The sequence below is a fragment of the Pongo abelii genome, chromosome 20, assembly GCF_028885655.2.
Source record: "Pongo abelii isolate AG06213 chromosome 20, NHGRI_mPonAbe1-v2.0_pri, whole genome shotgun sequence".
Taxonomy (NCBI): Eukaryota; Metazoa; Chordata; class Mammalia; order Primates; family Hominidae; genus Pongo; species Pongo abelii.
In genome coordinates, this window is record NC_072005.2 from 42,514,618 (window position 1) to 42,534,386 (window position 19,769).

The window sequence follows — 19,769 nt, forward strand, 5'->3', positions numbered from 1 at the left end:
GACTATAATAAGTATGGTTCGTGAGCAAACATCAAGGTTGTTTGACCTAAGGGGAAGAATTTAAGGTAAGTACATGAAAGTACATTTAAGGTGTTCCTGGAACTGGGGCTAATCAAGAGTCAACATGGTGGATTAGCATCCAAGATGGAGTTGCTTTAACCCCCGGCGGAGACCCGAGCCTGCGCCTTGAAGCTCCTTCTCCACCGGTAGAAGTCGACTTAAGGAGGTCGTGAGGACAGGACTCCTGGTGGTCCGGCTCTGGGGCGCCCCGCAGCCCTCTCTTCCACGGCGCCCTCCTACTCGACTATCCCTGTAGCAGCCGCCGTGGCTGCAGCAAGTGCACCCCCTCCCCCAACCCCGAGGCCGCCGCGCCGCCACCATTGTTTAAAGCCTCTGCCTGACTTCCCGGAGCAGAGCACCGGCCGGGTAAGCCAATGCGCATGCGCGAGGCGCCAGTTGTTTCCAGATTCACAAGATTCACAAGATTCACAATGACCCCCACGGTTGCCTGAGAAACCAGTCCCTGAGGCTTGGGAAAGCAGGAGCCCTCCGCGGCAGCGCGTCGGTGTCGAGGCTCCGAGACTCCGGCCTCACCTCTCCAGGAGGTCGACAGGACGACAGGACGTTCTCCGAATGCCAGGAGTCGCAAAGGGCAGAGCAGGATGGAGAAACCACAGGCAGAGTTCTGGGGGAAGCAGTACGGCATCCCTGCCTCAGGCCTGCCCAGACGGTGTGCGGGTGAGTCTCCCCAAAAGTCGTGCCCCTGTCAACTCGAGGACAGGTCTGCCTGTGTGCCCGTAGGCTACTCTTTCACCCGAGGGTCGTTGTCGCGGAGAGCAGAACCCCGCAGCCTCAGGAGTTGCCTGGGGGGGGGGTGTGTTTCTGTGCCACTGCTGTGTGTGTGTAGTGTGTGTGTGTGTGTGTGTGTGTCTCACTTTCTTCTCTCTGTTTCTCTCTCTCTCTTTCTCTGTGTGTGTGCCCGTGTGAGTGTGTTGTGACGAATGTGCCCTGTGCGCCAAAGGGCAATTTATTGCATGTCGGCCTGTCTTTGGTGATCCTCTTTCTGCGTCTCTGCCTGGGTCATGTGAATTTTCAGCTGACACCATGCCTTGAGGCCCATGGGATCTTTCTGTGCCCCAGCGAGGCCCTGCCTGCCTCACCAGATGAGGTGAGCCCATCCCTGGTCACCTGGTGGGATCCAAAATCGGATCTGAAGAGGAGTACTGAGACCCCAGCAGGCGCCCTGAACCTCCTTTTCCACTGGTAGAAGTTGGCTCAAGGAGGCCCTGAGGACAGGACTCCTGCGAGTCTGGCCCTAGGGCGCCCGCAGCCCCCACTCCCTTGCCGCCCCCTACTTGATCCCGGATCTAGCCACCGCTGCGCTGCAGCAGGAGCCCCTACTGCCGCCGCCATTGTTTAAGGGGCCTCAGCCTGAGTTCCAGGAGCTGAGCGCCAGTCGGCCTAGGCAATGCGCACGCCCGAGGCGCGAGCGGATTATCCCGTCACAGTGATTCCCACAGTTGCCTGAGAAACCAGTCCCTGAGGTTTGGCAAAGCAGGAGCCCTCCGCGGCAGTGCTTGGGTGTACGGGCTCCGAGACTCCGGCCTGACCTCTTCATGGGGTTGACAGGACGGTCTCTGGATGCCAGGAGTCGTGGAGGGCCTACCAGGATGACGAAACCATAGGCAGAGTCCGGGAAAAGCAGCGCGGCATCCCAGCCTCAAACCTGCCCGGACGATGTTCAAGTGAGTCTCCCCAAAAGTTGTGCCCCCCGTGATCTCGACGACATGTCTGCTTGTGTGCCCGTGGGCTGCTCTCTCACTTGAGAATCGTTCTCGCAAAGAGCAGAACCCCACAGCCTCAGGGGTTGCCTGGGGCTATGTGTTTCTGTGCCACTGCTCTATGTGTGTGTGTGTGTGTGTCTCCCATTCTCTCTTCTCTCTCTCTCACTGTTTCTCTCTCTCTCTCTGTCTGTGAGTGTGTGTGCCGGTGTGCATGTGTGTGTTGAATGAATGTGTCCTGTGTGTCAAAAAGCAATTTCTTGCATGTCGGCCTGTCTTTGGTGTGCCTCTTGCTGCGTCTCTGCCTGGGACATGTTGCCAGTTGTCAATCGGTTTCGCGGTGGTTCCACTTCGGGTTTCTAAAGGCCTCGACGACGTGAGGAGAGGCATCGGTCCTGGAGGAATTGAAATCTCATCCCCATCCTGAGCGGCCTCTTTTCTAGGATCAAGACGACCACACTCTAGCCAAGAACAAAAGCCTCACAGGAGCTCACTGTCCTGCAGGAGGGGAGCAGATAAACATTAAACAAGATGGCTCTATCTCCTCACGGCTCTTCTCTGAAAAACGAAGCCACACCACGACACAATCTTCAAGACGCTAGGAACAGGACACGGCAAAAACCCCTGGCCTTTCTGGACAAGTCACCCATTTGGCACTCCTCCCCTTAGCCCATGGCAGTGGCACTGTGCTGTATCCTGCCTGGGCTCTGGCCTCTGCTCTGTCCTCCCTCTTGCTCTGTCTGCCCTGTTTCTGGGAGGCCTAGATGCTTCTTGGTCTGGTTCAATGTCTTCAACAAAGATCACTTCCCAGTCCGACAGGGAGAAAGTGGTGATCTGTGTCATTATTCTCTCTCCAAACCTGTTTCTGGTGGATTGGGCAGGTTTGATGATCCTGGAGCTCTGGGCTTCCATACCTGTCTCAGACAGGGAAGCTCCCTTGGTCTCCACGTTTCATGGGATGGCTGCGTGGTTGGCCCAGAATGAGTGGTAGGCAACCGTGGCTGGCCTTGGCTTCTAGGAAAGGCGGTGTTGGATTTCCTCTGCACTTCATGTTTCATTCTTGAGGGACATCCTCTCCTGTGCTACTGGATGGACTGCCTCCCAGAACTGAATATTTTGGCTGCCATGAATGTCAGGGAGCCAAAGGGATTGGGCTGGGGCTGGGTGCATGGGAGGTTGTGTCGGGGCTACCTACGCATTGGAGGGGTGGGGGTGAAGTGAACTTTGCAGAAACCTCTCCGCTCCTCCAGCAGGCATAGCAAAATGTGGCTTGGATTCACGCACAGGCCCTCTCCTGGTTCCCAGGTGTGCTTTGCTTTTCCTTGACGTTGTTGGGGAGGTCAGCTGGGCCCCCCTTCCACCGGGCACATACCTCGACACCACTGTTCGTCTCGCCATCGCCCCATATGGCCTTGGTGACACACACTCACCCCATCTGCTCTGGGGGACGCCAGTGCCACGTGTGGTCGCATTGGCTCCACCTCGGACTCGCCCCTGTTCCTGTTTGCACGTGTACTAGAAAGGGGTGTCTTTTTGCAGGAGCCCCAGGGCTTTGGCAAGCGGAACAGGCCACTGCTCCTCCCAGGGGCCAGGGAGGCAGAGGGCTCATGTGTCAGTGAATTTTCAGCTGACACCACGCCTTGAGGCTCATGGATCTTTCTGTGCCCCAGCGAGGCCCTGCCCGCCTCACCAGATGAGGTGAGCCCATCCCTGCTTACTTGGTGAGATCCAAAATCGGATCTGAAGAGGAGTCCTGAGACCCCAGCAGGCGCCCTGAAGCTCCTCCTCCACCGGTAGAAGTCCGCTCAAGGAGGTCCTGAGGACAAGACTCCTGGGGGTCCAGCCCTGGGGCGCCCGCAGCCGCCTGTCTCACGAAGCCCCCTCCTGGACCTTGGATCCAGCTGCCCTCCTGCCGCCGCGCCGCCGCCATTATTTAAAGGGGCCGCAGCTTGACTTCCAGTAGCGTAGCGCGAGTCGGCCTAGCCAATGCGCATGCGCGAGGCGCGAGCTGATTCGCCCGTCACAGTGATTCCGGTGGTTGCCTAAGAAACCAGTCCCTGAGGCTTGGCAAAGCAGGAGCCCTCCGTTGCAGTGCTTGGGTGTTGGGGCCCTGAGGCTCCGGCCTGACCTCTCCAGGACGTCAACAGGATGGTCTCCGGATGCCAGGAGTGGTGGAGGTCCGACCGGGATGATGAAGCCACAGGCGGAGTCTGGGGGAAGCAGCGCGGCATCCCAGCTTCAGGCCTGCCGGGACGGCGTTCGAGTGAGTCTCCCAAAAAGTCGTGCCGCCCCCCCGTGACCTCGAGGACAGGTCTGCTTGTGTGCCCGTGGGCTGCTCTCTCACCCGACAGTCGTTCTCCTGGAGAGCAGAACCCCGCAGCCTCAGGGGTTGCCTGGGGGTGTGTGCTTCTGTGCCACTGCTGTATGTCTGTGTGTGTGTGTGTCTCCCATTCTCTCTTCCATCTCTGTCTCTCTCTGTTTCTGTCTCTTTCTTACTTTCTTTGTGCGCCCGTTTGCGTGTGTGTGTTGGGATGAAAATACCTTGTGCACCGAAGTGCTGTTTCTTTCTTGTAGGCCTGTCTTTGTTGAGCCTCTTTTTGCGTCTTTTCCTGGGTCTTGTGGCCCGTTGTCACTTTTCCCTGCGGTTCCACTTTGCATTTTGTGAAAGCCTCGGCAACGTGGGGAGCATGGTGGGCCCCGCAGGAGTTGAATTCTCCTCCCCATCCTGATAGGCCTCTTGTCCAGGATCAAGACGACCACACCACACTTAAGCACGTTTTTTAAAGGGGTCGCAGCCTGACGTTTAGGAGCCGGGCCCATGTAGACCTGGCTAATGCGCCGTACTCGCCTCTCACTGCCTGTCACTTCGTCCACAGCAGCCCCCGCTCACTATTTTTTAAAGGGACCACTGACGGGATTACAGGAGCCAAGCGCCTGTCGGCCTTGCCAATGTGCATGCTGGTGGCGTGAGCGGGTTCTCACGTCTTAATGACCTCCTCCATCGTCTGGAGAATGGGTCCCTGAGGCTTGCCGATCACAATCACTCCGTGGCAGTGCATCCGTGTCAAAGCTTTTGCCTGACCTCTCAACGTGGTCGACATGATTGTCTGGATGCCCGGATTTGAGGAGGTCGCCGACCAGGATGAAGAAACCTCATGCGGAGTCACGGAGAAGCAGCGCGGGATCCCAGCTTCAGGGGACAGATGGAATCTCCTGACTCCCATTTGGATCTGATTTTGGATCCCACCCGTTGAGCAGGAATGGGGTTACAATCTGGTGAGGCGGGGAGGGCCTCTCTGGGGCACAGAACGGTCCCACGGGCCTGAAGCCGTGGTGTCAGCTTAAAGTTCATTGACTCATCAGCCCACTGCCTCCCTTCTCCTTGGACGGAGCAATGGCCTTCTCTGGTTTCCAAAATCCAGGGGCTCCTGTATTCCAACACTGCTTTCTGGGACCAGTGCCAGCAGGGCCAGGGGTGAGTTTGAGGTGGAGCAAATGCGACCATACGTGGCACTGGCGTCCCCTATGAGCAGATGTAGTAAGCGTGTATCTCCAAGGTCGTTTGGGGTGATGTGGAGACTGACAGTGATGTCCTGGCATGCGCTCAGGGGGCTATGGGGACCTTCCGAAGAAAGCCAAGGAAAAGCAAATCACACCTGGGAACCAGGAGAGGGCCAGTGCTGGAGAACAAGCCCATTCAGGGAAGCCTACTGGAGGAGGCGAGAGGTTTCTGCAAAGTACCCTCATCCCCACCCCTCCATTGAGTAGGTACTTCTCAAGCTGTCTTTCCTTCACCCAGCCAAAACGGAAAATCGTTCCTGCCTTTTTAGGATAGCAGTGCTGAGCAGCAGGATTCCCTGAGCTTTGAGACCAGGACAGTGCCCTGGGAGGCCCAGGTCGAAGGGAGGCAGTGAGCTCATGAAACAGGGAATTTTCAGCTGACTCCCTCCCCGGGGGTCTCAGCTGTTTCTGTGCCCCAGCGACCCCCTTCACACCTCACCAGACTGAATAACCAGCCCCATGGGACCTGATTTCTGCCCATACCTTCCAATCCAGAATCGGAGTAGAAGAGCAGTCCCGAGTGCCCACCTCATGGTCTGAAGTGCCTCCTCCTCCACCGGGATCCGAACACGAAGTCGGCTGAAGGAGGCCCTGAGGTCAGCACTCTTAGGATCCTGCGCTGTTTGTCGCAAGCAGCCTCCTTCCCCAAGCCGCCGCCCGGTCCATCTCTAGCATTTTCCTGGGGCTGCAGCCTGACAGCCCTGACATTGCAGCGCGTGCGAGCCGACCACGAGAATGCGCATGCACCAAACACGAGGCACCAGGGCAAGCTCTGAGCCAGGGCTCGCCACCCAGGGACCTCCCAGGGACCACCACCATTGCCTGGGGACGGATCCCAGAGGCTTGGCAGATCAGGAGCCCTCTGTGGCAGTGTGTAGAGTTGGGCTGATGTCTCTCCTCTCTGGGGGATCAACGCGGTGATCCCACAATCCTAGGAGACTGGCAGGGCCGAACTAGGCTGAAGAAACGTCAAGCAGGGCCCCAAGAATGCACCACAGGATCCCTAAGGATCCCTATGATGTATCAGGCCTGCCTAGATAGTTTAGGGGTGAATCTCCTTGAAGGTCGTCCCCCCGGGATTTGGAGGTACGGCCTGCCTATGTGCCCGAGGGCTGCTCTATCCCCGGAGGGGCTTCCTGGCAGAGAGCAGAACCACGCAGCCTCAGGAGCTGCCTGGCTGTGCGTTTCTGTGCGAGTGCTGGATGTCTCTGTGTGTGTTTCTTTCTGTGTGTGTGTGTGGTTTCTTGTGAAACAAATGTGACTCGTGCACTGGAGCGCGGTTTCTCTCAAGTCCACCTACCTTTTGATGCCCCTCCCTCTGTGGCTCCATTGGGCTGCGGGGCCCCATGTCCTTTGTTTTGCTTATAGTTCCTGAAGCCTCGGAGAAGTGGGGGGCTGGCTCCAACCCACAGGGGTCCAAATCATCTCCCCACCCCGAGGAGCCACTCTTCTAGAAAGAAGATGAGCACAACACACCCAAGAACAGACACCTCCTAGGGGCCCGTGGTCCTGCTGCACATCCAGGGCTGGACCCTAGCTGTCCTGTCCTCAGGATCCCCTTGAGCCCACTTCAGATTCCATTGCTGGCAGGGCAGGAGCTTAAGGATGTCAGGTGGGCACTCAATCTTCTTTCAGTTCCATTCCGGGTCAAAAAGAAATGATGTGTGCAGAAATAAGGTGAGACGGGGTGAGGATACAGTCTGATGAGGTGGGGAGGAGGTCCCACAACTACACCAGCAGGAGAGGTGCAGATAGATGTCAAAGAAGCTGGTTCCAACTCATTCTCCCTTCCTCTTCACTGCATAACCTGTCCACACCATGGCCTGGTACTGGTGGAAGAAGACATGAATGTGAGGAGAATATTTGGACTGCAAACTGTGGCCTTTCTGGCCAGCTTCCAGGTTGGGCCCTCATTCCCAGAGCCACATGCGAGTGGGATGGATTGATCCTGCGCGGGCTCTGGCCTCTTCTCTGTCCTCCCTGTTTTCCTGCCTTCCATGTTTCTCATGGGCCTAGGGTTTCCTTGGTCTGGCTCTACATTCTCTACAACAAATGTTTCCCAGTTAGTCGAGGATGACCTTTCTGAAGATCCATGTCATGAATGTTTCCTCCTCAACACTCACATTTCCTAATGACTGGGTAGCTGTGATAATTCTTGAACCGTGGGTGCTTGTAGCTCCCACCAACAGGGAAACTCTTGGTCCTCCTATTCCATCAGATGACTGCATGATTCCCATAAGATGAGAGGTAGTCAGCCATGGCTGGCCTTTGCCTTCTAATCTAGGCTGTGTTTCATTTCCTCTGCACATCCTTTCTCATTGTGGAGTGATCTCCCATTTCTCTATTCCTGACTGGAACTGCCTCTCAGCACTGAACCATTGGCTGTTAGGAATTTCACAGAGCAAAAGGGACTGGCAGTTGGCTGGGTGCAGGCCAGGTGGTGGGTAGTGATCCGGTGTGGGGTTTGGGGTGTTTTGCACTTCGCACCTCTTGGCTCCTCTGGCTGGAATCCCTGAATGGGGCTTGGACTCCAGCACAGGCCCCTCCTGTGGTCCCAGTTGTGCTTTGCTTGTCCTTCCCTTTCTTGGGGATCCTCAGTGCCCATTGGGAGCATGACTGGACATCCTTCTGAGGCTTGGATTCGCCCCAGACGGCCTTTGAGACACACTCTCAACCTTATCTGTCCCCATGGATTGCCAGTTCCAGGTGTGGCCACCTTGGCTCCACTTTCAGCTTGCCTTTATCCTCGTTCCTGTCGCTACTGGACAGCAGTGCTGAGGAGAAGCAGGAGCTTCTGGCAGCCAGACAGGCATGTTTGCTGAGGCACTAGTTTGCATGATGCTACTGGGACCCCTCGGAGGATGATTTTGGTAGTAGGGCCAAGGCCAAACAGGTTAGTAGCCAAGCTCTATGGGACTTGGGTTGTTTCCAAGTCTGAAGCAAGATGACTGCTGGGTCTACAACCTAGATGTGGGTCACTGCTTTCAAAACAACCCTCGTAGGTCTTGGGATCCATGAGGGTTTCATAACCTCCTACATGAATCCCAAGGCTCCCAGAGACAGACTTTTGCCAATGGATAAGTGCAGAATTCTTACTGTTGTGGGGGGATATCAGCAGGCAACCACATACTTCACCATCTTGCTAATATCATCACCATCTGTTTCCTTTATTGTATAATAAACTAGTAAACCTAAGTGTTTTCCACAGATCTGTAGCCATTCTAGCAAATGATGCAACTAATGGAGAGGATCATGGGAACTTCTGATTCAGTCATTCAGTAAGACGTACAGGTGACATCTGGACTTGTGATTGGTGTCTGAAGTGAGAGGAGTCTTGTGGGACTGGGCCCCTGCCCTGTGGGATCTGACCCTAAATCTGATTAGTGTCAGAATTGAAGTGCAGGATGCCCAATTGGTGTCCACAAGGAAAAACCCCACACAAGTGGTATGAGAAGTAGTGAGAGTGGCATGAGTGTAGAAGGAAAACCTGCTTTTCCAGATACAGTGGCATACATACAATCCTTTTATATAACCAGGGTTATACACCATGACCAAGTAGAATTTATTCTTGGAATGAAACAATGGTTAAATATTTGAAATCCTAACAGTGTAATATATCACATTAAGAATGAAGGAAAAACCCCACTTGATTATCTCAATTAACGCAAAAAGTTTCAACCAATTTCAAAAACCATTCATGATTTTTTAAAAAGTCATGCAACAAATTAGGAATTGAAGGAAACTACCTCAACATAATAAAAGTTTTATGTGAAAAACCCACAGTGGACAGCAGACTCAGTGAAAAACTGAAAGCTTTTTCTCCAAGATCAGGAACAAAGGAAGAAGGCCTGCTGTCACCATTTTCATTCAGCAGAGTACTAAAAGTACTAGCCACAGAAATGTGGCAAACAACAACAACAACCGGCATCCAAATTGAAGACAATGAAATGAATTTTCTGTGTTTGCAAATGATATGATCTAATGTGTAAAAAACCCAAAAGATTCCACAAACAAAAAACAACTAATAAAATGAATTCAGCAGAGTGCCAGGATGGTCAACACACAGACAAAAAAAGTTTCATTTCTATAGAATTACACTGAAGAACACAAAAAAAGAGAAAACCATGCCATTCACAATAGCATCAAAAGAATAAACTTCTTCAAAGTTAACCAACAAATTGAAAGACTTGTCCAATGAAAACTACATATCATTCCTGAAAAAAAATTAAAGACATAAACTGAAAGGCATCCCCATGTTCATGGATTGGAAAATTTAATGTTGTTAATATGTCAACACTATCTAAAGCCATCTACAGATTTCATGTAATCCTTCTGAAATTCTAATGACATTTTTTGTATAAACAGAAAAATCTATCCTAAAATTCATATGAAACCTCATGGGATTTCAAGTAGGCAAAACAACCCTAAAAACTAGGAATAAAGCTGGGAAAATCACACTTTCTGATTTCGGAACTTACTGCAAAATGAGAGTAATCAAAGAGTCCAATATTAATCAATGCATATATAGCCAGATGCTTATCAATAAGGGTGCCAAGATCAGTCAATGGGGATATGACAGGGTTCTGAACTGTGCTGGGAAAACTGGGTATCTACATAAAAAAGAATAAAGTTGAACTTTTTTTATTTTTATTTTTTGCTTGTTTGTTTTTTTGAGACAGAATCTGTGTCGCCCAGGCTACAGTGCAGTGGCACGATCTTAGCTCACTGCAACTTCTGCCTCCTGGGTTTAAGTAATTCTCCTGCCTCAGCCTCCTGGGTAGCTGGGATTACAGGTGTGCACCACCATGCCCAGTGAATTTTTTTATATTTTTAGTAGAGGCGGGGTTTCACCATGTTGGCCAGGCTGGTCTCGAACTCCTGGCCTCAAGTGACCCACCCACCTCAGCCTCCCAAAATGCTGGGATTACAGGCACAAGTCACTGTACCCAGCCAAAGTTGAACTCTTAATGCCATATACAAAATTAACTTAAAATGGATCCATAAACTAATTGTGAGATCAAATGCTTTCATAGCACTGCATTTGGTAATTTTTTTTGGAGGATACCAAATGTACAGGCATCAAAAGAAAAAACAGACAAGTTGAAATTCATGAAAAGTAAAAAAGAAGTGTGAATCGAAAGACATCAATAGATTTAAAGGGAAACCCACAGAATGAAAGAAAATATTTGCAATCATAAACCTGATAAGGGATTAAGATGCTAAATATATAATCTGTAAAATCCAACAATTAAAAGGGTCCAAAAATCTGCCACAGACTTCAGAGACTTCACATCTCTGAGCTTTAGAGACTTTAGAGACTTCAGGTCTCTACTAAAAATACAAAAATTATTTCTCCAAAGACATACAGATGGCCAATAAGCATGTAAAAAGATGCTCACCACACTAATTATTAGGGAAATGCTAATAAAATCTATAAGGAGATTCTACTTTACCTCCATTAGAAAGGCTGCCATTAAAAAATAGAAAATAAGAGCTGTTGGTAATGATATAGAGAAATGGGAACCCTGAGGCACTGTTGCAGGAATAGAAAAAGGTACAGCCACTGTGAAAAACAGCATGGCAATTCCTTAAAAAATTGAAAATGGAGGCCAGGCGTGGTGGCTCAAGCCTGTAATCTCAACACTTGGGGAGGCTGAGATGGGCGGATCACTTGAAGTCAGGAGTTCGAGACCAGCCTGGCCAACATGGTGAAACCCCATCTCTACTAAAAATACAAAAACTAGCCAGGTGTGGTGGCATGTGCCTGTAATCCCAGAGGGCTGAGACAGGAAAATCGCTTGAACCCAGAAGGCAGAGGTTGCAGTGAGCCAAGATTTGACCACTGCACTCCCAACTGGGCAACAGAGAAAGACTCATCTGTCACAAAAAAAAAAAATTAAAAAAAATTAAAAATAGAATTACCATATGATCCAGCAATTCCACATCTAGGTAGACACTCTGGGAAACTGAAAGCAGTTTCAAAGACATATTTGTACACCCATGTGACAGAGCAGGAGCATCGCCATCTTGGACAAACACCGCCATTTTAAATTCCCCTTGGCTGAGCGTGGTGGCTCACGCCTGTAATCCCGGCACTTTGGGAGGCTGAGGAGGGCGGATCATGAGGTCAGGAGATCGAGAACATCCTGGCTAACACAGTGAAACCACGTCTCTACTAAAAATACAAAAAATTAGCCGGGCGCATTGGCGGGCACCTGTAGTCCCAGCTACTAGGGGGGCTGAGGCAGGAGAATGGCTTGAACCTGGGAGGCGGAGCTTGCAGTGAGCCGAGATGGCGCCACTGCACTCCAGCCTGGGCGACAGAGTGAGACTCCGTCTCAAAAAAAAAAAAAAAAGTTTCCCTTGATTAAAAACTACCTAAATCCAGCCCAAAAAACACAACATAATGGCTAATGTCAGCATGACCATAAACGACAAATGACACTTCTGACCAGAAACATTCCAACCCTGAGATGAACCCCCCTCTGAACAGAAATATTGCAACCCCGCAACAAAACTCTCCTCTACCCAAAAATATTCCGAACCTGCAATAAGCTCTCACTCCCTAAACCCTTAAATATCCTTATTCTGTAAGAGAGAACATGCCTGGCCTAAATCAGCCGGAAGCCCCTCTCAGGTTTATTTTCCCAAATAAACCTGTCTTTGACGGTCAAGCTGTTTTTCGTGTTTGTTTCTTCTTTCTTTAGCCCTTACACCATGTTCATAGCAGCATTATGCACAATAGCTAAAGTAGAGGCACCCTAAGTGTCCCTTAGTCAATAGATACATAAGCAAAATGCGGTAAATACAGTGCACATGATTCAGCCTTTAAATAGAAGGAAATTCTGACATATGCTGCAACATGGATGTTAAGAATATTATACTAAGGAAATAAGCCTGGTATAAAATAAATACTGTATTATTCCACTTATATGAGGTACTTACAACAGTCAACATTATAGAAACAGATAGAGTGGTGGTTGGCAGGGGTTGGGGGAATGGGGAGTCATTGTTTAATAGGTATAGAGTTTCAGTTTTGCAAAATGAAGAGTTCTGGAAATAAATGGTGGTGTTGTTTGCTCAACAATATGAATGTCCTTAATAACTCTGAACAGAATTGTATGCTTTAAATGGTTATGACACCAAATTTTATGTGTATTTCACAATTTTTAAAAATTAGGAGGAAAATAACCCAGCCAAAATCATGAACAAAAGACATGTAAACCAGGAGTTGAGAAACTCTTTCTGAAAAGGTCAAGAGTGCTTTCCTGTTCTACAGAGTCTCTGTACTGACTATTCAACTCTATTATAATAGGAAGAAAGCAGCCATAGACAAAAAGTAGACAATGAGTGTGCTAATCTTGCAATGAAACATTTTTTATTTTTTATTTTTTTTGAAACGGAGTTTCACTCTTGTTGCCCAGGCTGGAGTGCAATGGCGCTATCTCTGCTCACCACAATCTCTGCCTCCTGGGCTCAAGTGATTCTTCTGCCTCAGCCTTCCAAATAGCTAGGATTACAGGCATATGCCACCACGCCCAGCTAATTTTGTATTTTTAGTAGAGATGGGGTGTCTCCATGTTGGTCAGGCTGGTCTCTAACTCTTGACCTCAGGTGATCCACCTGCCTCAGCATCCCAAAGTGCTTTGATTATAGGCATGAGCCACCACACCGGGCTGAAACATTTAAAAAGTGGTGAGTTGCATTTGGTTACTGGTCAGAGTTTCCCAGTCAAATGCATAAGCTGGTTACCACTTTGAAAATGAGTAGTTGTAGGCCAGGAGCAGTGGCTCACACCTGTAATCTCAGCACTTTGGGAGGCCAAGGCATGGGGATCACGAGGTCAGGAGTTGGAGACCAGCCTGACCAACATGGTGAAACCCCATCTTTACTAAAAATACAAAAATTAGCCTGGCATGGTGGTGTACACCTGTAGTCCCAGCTACTCAGGAGGCTGAGGAAGGAGAATCACTTGAACCCAGGAGGTGAAGGTTGTGGTGAGCCGAGATCGTGCCACTGCACTCCAGTCTGGGCAACAGAGCGACAGTGTGTCTCAAAAAAAAAAAAAGAAAGAAAGAAAAGAAAAGAAAACGAATAGTTGTACATTACTGAGAAAATTGAAAAAAATCTGAATTTGGATTCAATTTTAGAATAGGAAATTATTACTAATTTTCTTATGTGTGATTATATGACACTTTTGAGTAAACAGGAAATTATTTTTGGGGAGATGGATTCATGTATTTAGAAGTAGAAAATTATATTGTCCATAACACTGTCAAATTATATATCAAATGTATAGGGGCAAAAAATCTAATGTGGCAATATATTAATATATATTTTATTTGCTGCAATTCTAAAAACTTTTCTATATATTTAAACTTAAATATATAATTAAATGTATAATAAAAGTGTAAAAATTGCAAACTAGATAATATTTGGTTAATTTCTAATGCATTTTGAATTGTGCAAAAGGAATATAAATTATTATTTTCACACTTTTGACATTTTAAAAATTTGTACATCTGAATTTCATTCCAGGATTAAGTGTGTGATTTACCTTGAAATTTGAATGAGACCCTTTCATGGTTTTTACGTGCTTGAGTTTATCCAGAATGAATTCAAATTCAAAAAGGAATGAGTAATTACATGAAATGCTTCTGAATTCTGTCATTCTTCTGAATTCTTTATCTCATCAAAATCCACTAACAATTCCACAGAAATGAAAAAAATTAACAAAAAATAGCACCCATAATGATATCACAAACAGAAGCTAATATTTATTGAACATAACAGTACATTCTAGATAGTGTTCCATGTTTTTTTCATGTACTAACTCATGTAATACAGCAATATACTGTAGGTACTACTATCACCATTTACATGTGATGCCCAGAGGGGATAAGTATTATCCCCAATATCATATTGGCTGTAAGGAGTTGAACGCTGATGATGATCATTAAGATACGTAGCATGGGGGTGGGCGCGGTGGCTCACTCCTGTAATCCCAGCACTTTGGGAGGCTGAAGCAAGCGGATCACAAGGTCAGGCATTCGAGACAAGCCTGACCAACATGGCGAAACCCAATGTCTACTAAAAAAATACAAAAATTAGCCAGGCATGGTGGTGCACACCTGTAATCTCAACTACCTAGGAGACTAAGGCAGGAGAATCACTTAAACCCAGGAGGCAGAGGTTAAAGTGAGCCGAGATTGCACCACAGCACTCCAGCCTGGGCGACAGAGTGAGACTCCGTCTCAAAGAAAAAGAAAAAAAAAAGATATGTAGAATGCCTAAAGCCTTTCCCACATCACACAGCTCTGTTTGATGACTTTTCATCAATTTAACAGTAATCGGTGCTGGAAGACTTTTACATACAAAGTATAAAGAGCAATGCTTTCCTATATCTTCTCAATTTTCCTCTATTACGAATGGTTTGATAATGCAAAAATAGAAGAATGCCAGAAGAGGTTTTCTTTTCTTTCTTTTTTTTTCTTTTTGAGATGGAGTCTTGCTCTGTCACCCATGCTGGAGTGCAGTGGCGCAATCTTGGCTCACTGCAGCCTCTGCCTCCTGGGTTCCAGCGATTCTCTTGCCTCAGCCTCCTGGGTAGCTGGGATTACAGGTGCACGTCACCATGCCCAGCTAATATTTGTATTTTTAGTAGGGACAGGGTTTCGCCATGTTGGCCAGGCTGGTCTCCAACTACTGACCTCAGGCGATCCGCCCCCCTTGGCCTCCCAAAGTGCTGGGATTACAGGCGTGAGCCACTATGCCCAGCCCAAAAGAGGTTTTCTTGTGTTGTTATACAAATACATTATAAACTATCTGAATCTGAGTAACATTTGGGTTCAGAGCTAAAAAATGACACATTACTGACATTTTGAAAAGTTCACACCAGTACAAACAAATTGATACCTAATAAGAGCTTAACCATATCTAAAAGCCTTCCCATGTAGTCTTTATCCAAATTGTTTCTCAGTGATATAAATACATTGACACACTGTACATATATACATATATATGGGTCCCTCCTCTTGGCCAAGGGCATTCCAGAGTTACCTGAAAATCTAGTTCAGGCCATGATGGAAGAGGGGTTTGCATATGCCTCATGATACCCCTCCAGCATGAACATCAACACAGACCTTAAGTCTGATAAGAAACATTTGTATCCCTCTCAAGCCTGCTACTTGGAGGCTTCATCTGCAGAATAAAACCTAGGTCTCCACAACCCCTTTTATAACCCAGACATAACCTACTGATAACTCTTTCAACCGAATGCCCATCGGAAAATTTTTAAATCTATGACCTGGAGGCACCTCCTCCTTTTTGTCCCACCCTTCCAGATTGAACTAATGTAACTCTGACATGTATTGATTGATCTCATGCCTCTCTAAAATGTGTAAAGCAAGCTGTACCCGAGGCACTTTGGTTGGGCACATGGTGTCAGGACCTCCTGAGGCTAGGTCACAGGGCATGCTTAACCTTGGCAAAATCAACTTTCTAAATTGACTGAGACCCGTCTCAGATATTTTGGGTTCACAAAGGGTTGTGTTTTTTTTGTTTGGTTTTGGTTTTGGTTTTTTTTTTTTTTTTTGAGACAGAGTCTCATTCTGTCACCCAGGCTGGGGTGCAGTGGTGCAATCTCAGCTCACTGCAACTTCCACCTCCCAGGTTCAAGCGATTCTCCTGCCTCAGCCTCTCGAGTAGCTGGGATTAAAGGTGCTGTCACCACACCTGGATAATTTTTTGTATGTTTAGTAGAGACAAGGTTTCACTATGTTGGCTAGGCTGGTCTCGAACTCCTGACCTCAGGTGATCCGCCCACCTTGGCCTCCCAAAGTGCTGGAATGACAGGCGTGAGCCACCACGCCTGGCCTTAATTTTTTTAATAGAGATGGGGTCTCACTATGTTGCCCAGGCTGTTCTCGAACTCCTGAGTTCAAGCTATCCTCTGGCTTTGGCCTTGCAAAGTGCTGGGATGACAGGCATGAGCCACCACACCCTGCCGTAAAGGGCTTCTTACCACTATGAGTACTCCGATATTGAGCAAATTGCCCAAACACACTAAAGGCCTTCCCACACTTCTCACATTCATAGGGCTTCTCTCCAGTATGAATACTCTAATGTGCTATAAGGCCTGAGTTGAGCCTAAAGGACATCTCACATTTGTTACATTAAAAGGGTTTCTCACCAGTGTGAATATTGATGTTGACTAAGTCATCCATACACACTAAAGGCCTTGTCACATTCCAAACATTTATACGGTTTCTCACCAGAATGAAATCTATGATGTACAGAAAGTTGGCGGCTAGTCCTAAAAGCTTCCCCACACTCTTTACATTCATAGGTTTTCTCAGCATCATCGCCTGTTCATTGAACATGTATATGAGGCTGAAGGGTGTTTTCCTTGTTTTCTGTAACATCTGAGGAGTAAGGAAAGGGGCATTTTCTTCTTACCTGTCTGAAAATCTTGTTTTTTTAAAGCTAACTGTTTTTTGGTTTTTGTTTGTTTTTTTTTTTTTTTTTAAGTAAGATTGATGTTTTCTCAAAGGTGAGCCTTGAAATTTGTAAAATTGGAATTAAAGAGAAACCTACAAAGCACAAACATTAAGAAAACCAGGAAGCAACAGAATTAAGTTCCTTTTATAATAGTAGACTAATGGACAGGTGGTCTTTTTTATCTTCTGTGATGATACATTATTACACTAGCTATCATGTACTTGTTTCTATGGATTATCTTGATTCATCTTCAGACCTGTCATGTGTAGTGAGATGGGGAAACAGAGGCACCAAGATGTTGACATCTCACAGTGTAGTGCTCAGTATCACTTTCTTAGAGGCCAAGAAGACAGCCTGTCTCCTTAATTTTACCAGGATACCACTTAATTTATGCATAGATTTTTAAACCTGTCTTTTTTTTTTTTTTTTTTTTTAAGAGACAAGGTCTTGCTCTGTTGCCTAGGCTGGAGTACAGTGGTGTGAACACTGCTCACTGCAGCCTTGACCTCCTGGGCTCAGCAATCCTCCTGCCTCAGCCTTCCAAAGTGTTGGGATTACAAACCTGAACCACCACACCTGGCCTAAGCCTGTCTTCTTTACTGAGTAATTCATCCTTGATACTATTTACCCATCGATTATATAATTTAACATCAATCTTATTAATAATGGCATAAGGCCGGGTGCAGTGGCTCATGCCTGTAATCCCAGCACTTTGGGAGGCCGAGGCGGGCAGATGACCTGAGTTCGGGAGTTCAAGAGCAGCCTGATCAACATGGAGAAACCCCATCTCTACTAAAATACAAAATTAGCCGGGGGGGTGGGGGGTGGCACATCCCAGGCTGGAGTGCAGTGGCACCATCTCAGCTCACTGCAACCTCCGCCTCCTGGGCTCAAGTGATTCTGCCTCAGCCTCCCGAGTAGCTGGGACTACAGGCATGTGCCACCATGCCTGGCTCTTTTTTTTTTTTGAGAGGGAGTTTCACTCTTGTTGCCCAGGCTGGAGTGCAATGGGGTGATCTGGGCTCACTGCAACCTCCGCCTCCCGGGTTCAAGCGATTCTCCTGCCTTAGCCTCCTAAGTAGCTGCGATTACAGGCATGTGCCACCACACCCTACTAGTTTCGTATTTTTAGTAGAGATGGGGTTTCTCCATCTTGGTCAGGCTGGTCTCAAACTCCCGACTTCAGGTGATCTGCCCACCTTGGCCTCCCAAAGTGCTGGGATTACAGTTGTGAGCCACCGGGCCTGGTAGCCCAGCTAATTTTTGTATGTTTAGTAGGTATGGGGTTTTGCCGTGTTGGCCAAGCTTGTCTCGAACTCCTGACTTCAAGTGATCCTCCTGCCTCAGCCTCCCAAAGTGCTGGGATTACAGGCGTAAGCCACCACGCCTGGCTAAAAAAACCAAAAACTTTAGATAAGTGAATTTGGAGGAAATACTTATAACAGATAAAATGGACAAACAGATAATAATTCTAATTTACTGTCTCTCTGGCTTAATAAAATATTAGTCAATACCTTAAGAAGAAAGGAACAAAATAAAAATTAGCCATTCACAAATACAAATAGTCAACAAAGTCAAAACCTAAGAACTTGTTGAGCACTTATTTCTTTTCTGAAATTGGCTCTTGAATTTATTGAACATGCATTGACTTCAGATTAGGAAATTTAAAAAATTTTTTTAAAGTTTCACTTTTTGGAATTTAAAATTAATCCAAATTATTTAATATTCAACATTTGGAATTTACCAATCAATCCTTTTTCATTTTATTTTTCACTCTTTGAATAATTCCTTTTTCAAGAGTTTAAAACATTTTTAAAATTAATAGATTCTGCAAGCTGGGCAACATAGGGAGACTCTTTCTCTACAAGAAATTAAAAAAATTTAAATATAATATATATTTCTTTAAACATATATTTTAAGTATATAAAATATATTTTAATTTTTTTTATTTTTTTGCTGGATCATAGGGTAAGCGTATGTTTAGTCTGGCAAGAACTTGCAAAACTGCCTTCCACAGTGGCTGTACCATTTTGCATTCCCAGCAGCAATAGATGAGAGTTCCTGTTGCTCCATATCTTCACCAGCATTTGGTATTGTCATTGTCTGGATTCAAGCCAGTCTAATAGATGTGTAATGGTGTCTCATCGTTGTTTCAATTTGAATTCCCTAGTGACATATGGTGTTGAACATCTTTTCAGATGCCTACGAAATGTGCTGGGCATGGTGGCACATGCCTGTGTTCCCAGCTACTCAGGAGGCTGAGGCAGGAGGATTGCTTGAGCCCCGGAGGTTGGGATTGCAGTGAGCTGTGATTGCACCACTGCACTCCAGCCTGAGTGACAGAATGAGACCCTGTCTCCAAAAGATAAATAATTGACTTAATTTTTAGAACAGTTGTAGGTGTACAGAAAAATAGAGCAGAAGGCAAACTGAGCTCTAATATCCCCCTCACACCATAGTACACACATTTCCTCTATTACCTTCTTGTTAGTGTGGTACATTTGTATGCTTGATGAGCCAATATTAATATTATTAAGTTCATGGCTTATATTAAGATTCACTCTTTGTGTTCTACCATTTATGGGCTTTGACAAATGCATAAGGACATATATCCACCATTATAGGGTCACAGAGAAAGGTTTCATTGCCCTAAAAATCCTCTGTGCTCCACCTATTCATCATTCCCTCTGCTCAAGCCTCTGGCAACCACTGAACTTTTTATAATACCATCTGCCTAGTTTTGCCTTTTCTAGTATTTTATATAATTGGAGCTATACACTATGTGGCCTTTTCACATTGGCTTCTTTCACATAGAAATACGTGTTTAAGATTCCTCCATGTCTTTCCATGCCTTGGTGGTTCATTTCTTTTTATTCCTGAAGAATATTCCATTGTATGATTGTTTCAGAGTTAGTTTATGCATTTCCC

At 47.1% G+C, this 19,769-nt stretch overlaps 1 protein-coding gene across 2 annotated transcripts in view; it reads left to right on the top strand.

Annotated features, from left to right (window-relative positions):
• The first annotated feature begins 474 nt into the window (after positions 1-474).
• The window catches only part of ZNF420 (zinc finger protein 420), a 114,471-nt gene continuing 95,176 nt past the window's right edge, over positions 475-19,769 (top strand). The window contains exon 1 of one of the 2 annotated variants that reach the window (XM_054540253.2): positions 475-738. The gene's annotated coding sequence lies outside the window, so the exon portion shown is untranslated. The remainder of the gene's footprint in view (positions 739-19,769) is intronic. The other variant, XM_054540257.2, reaches the window with a different exon arrangement.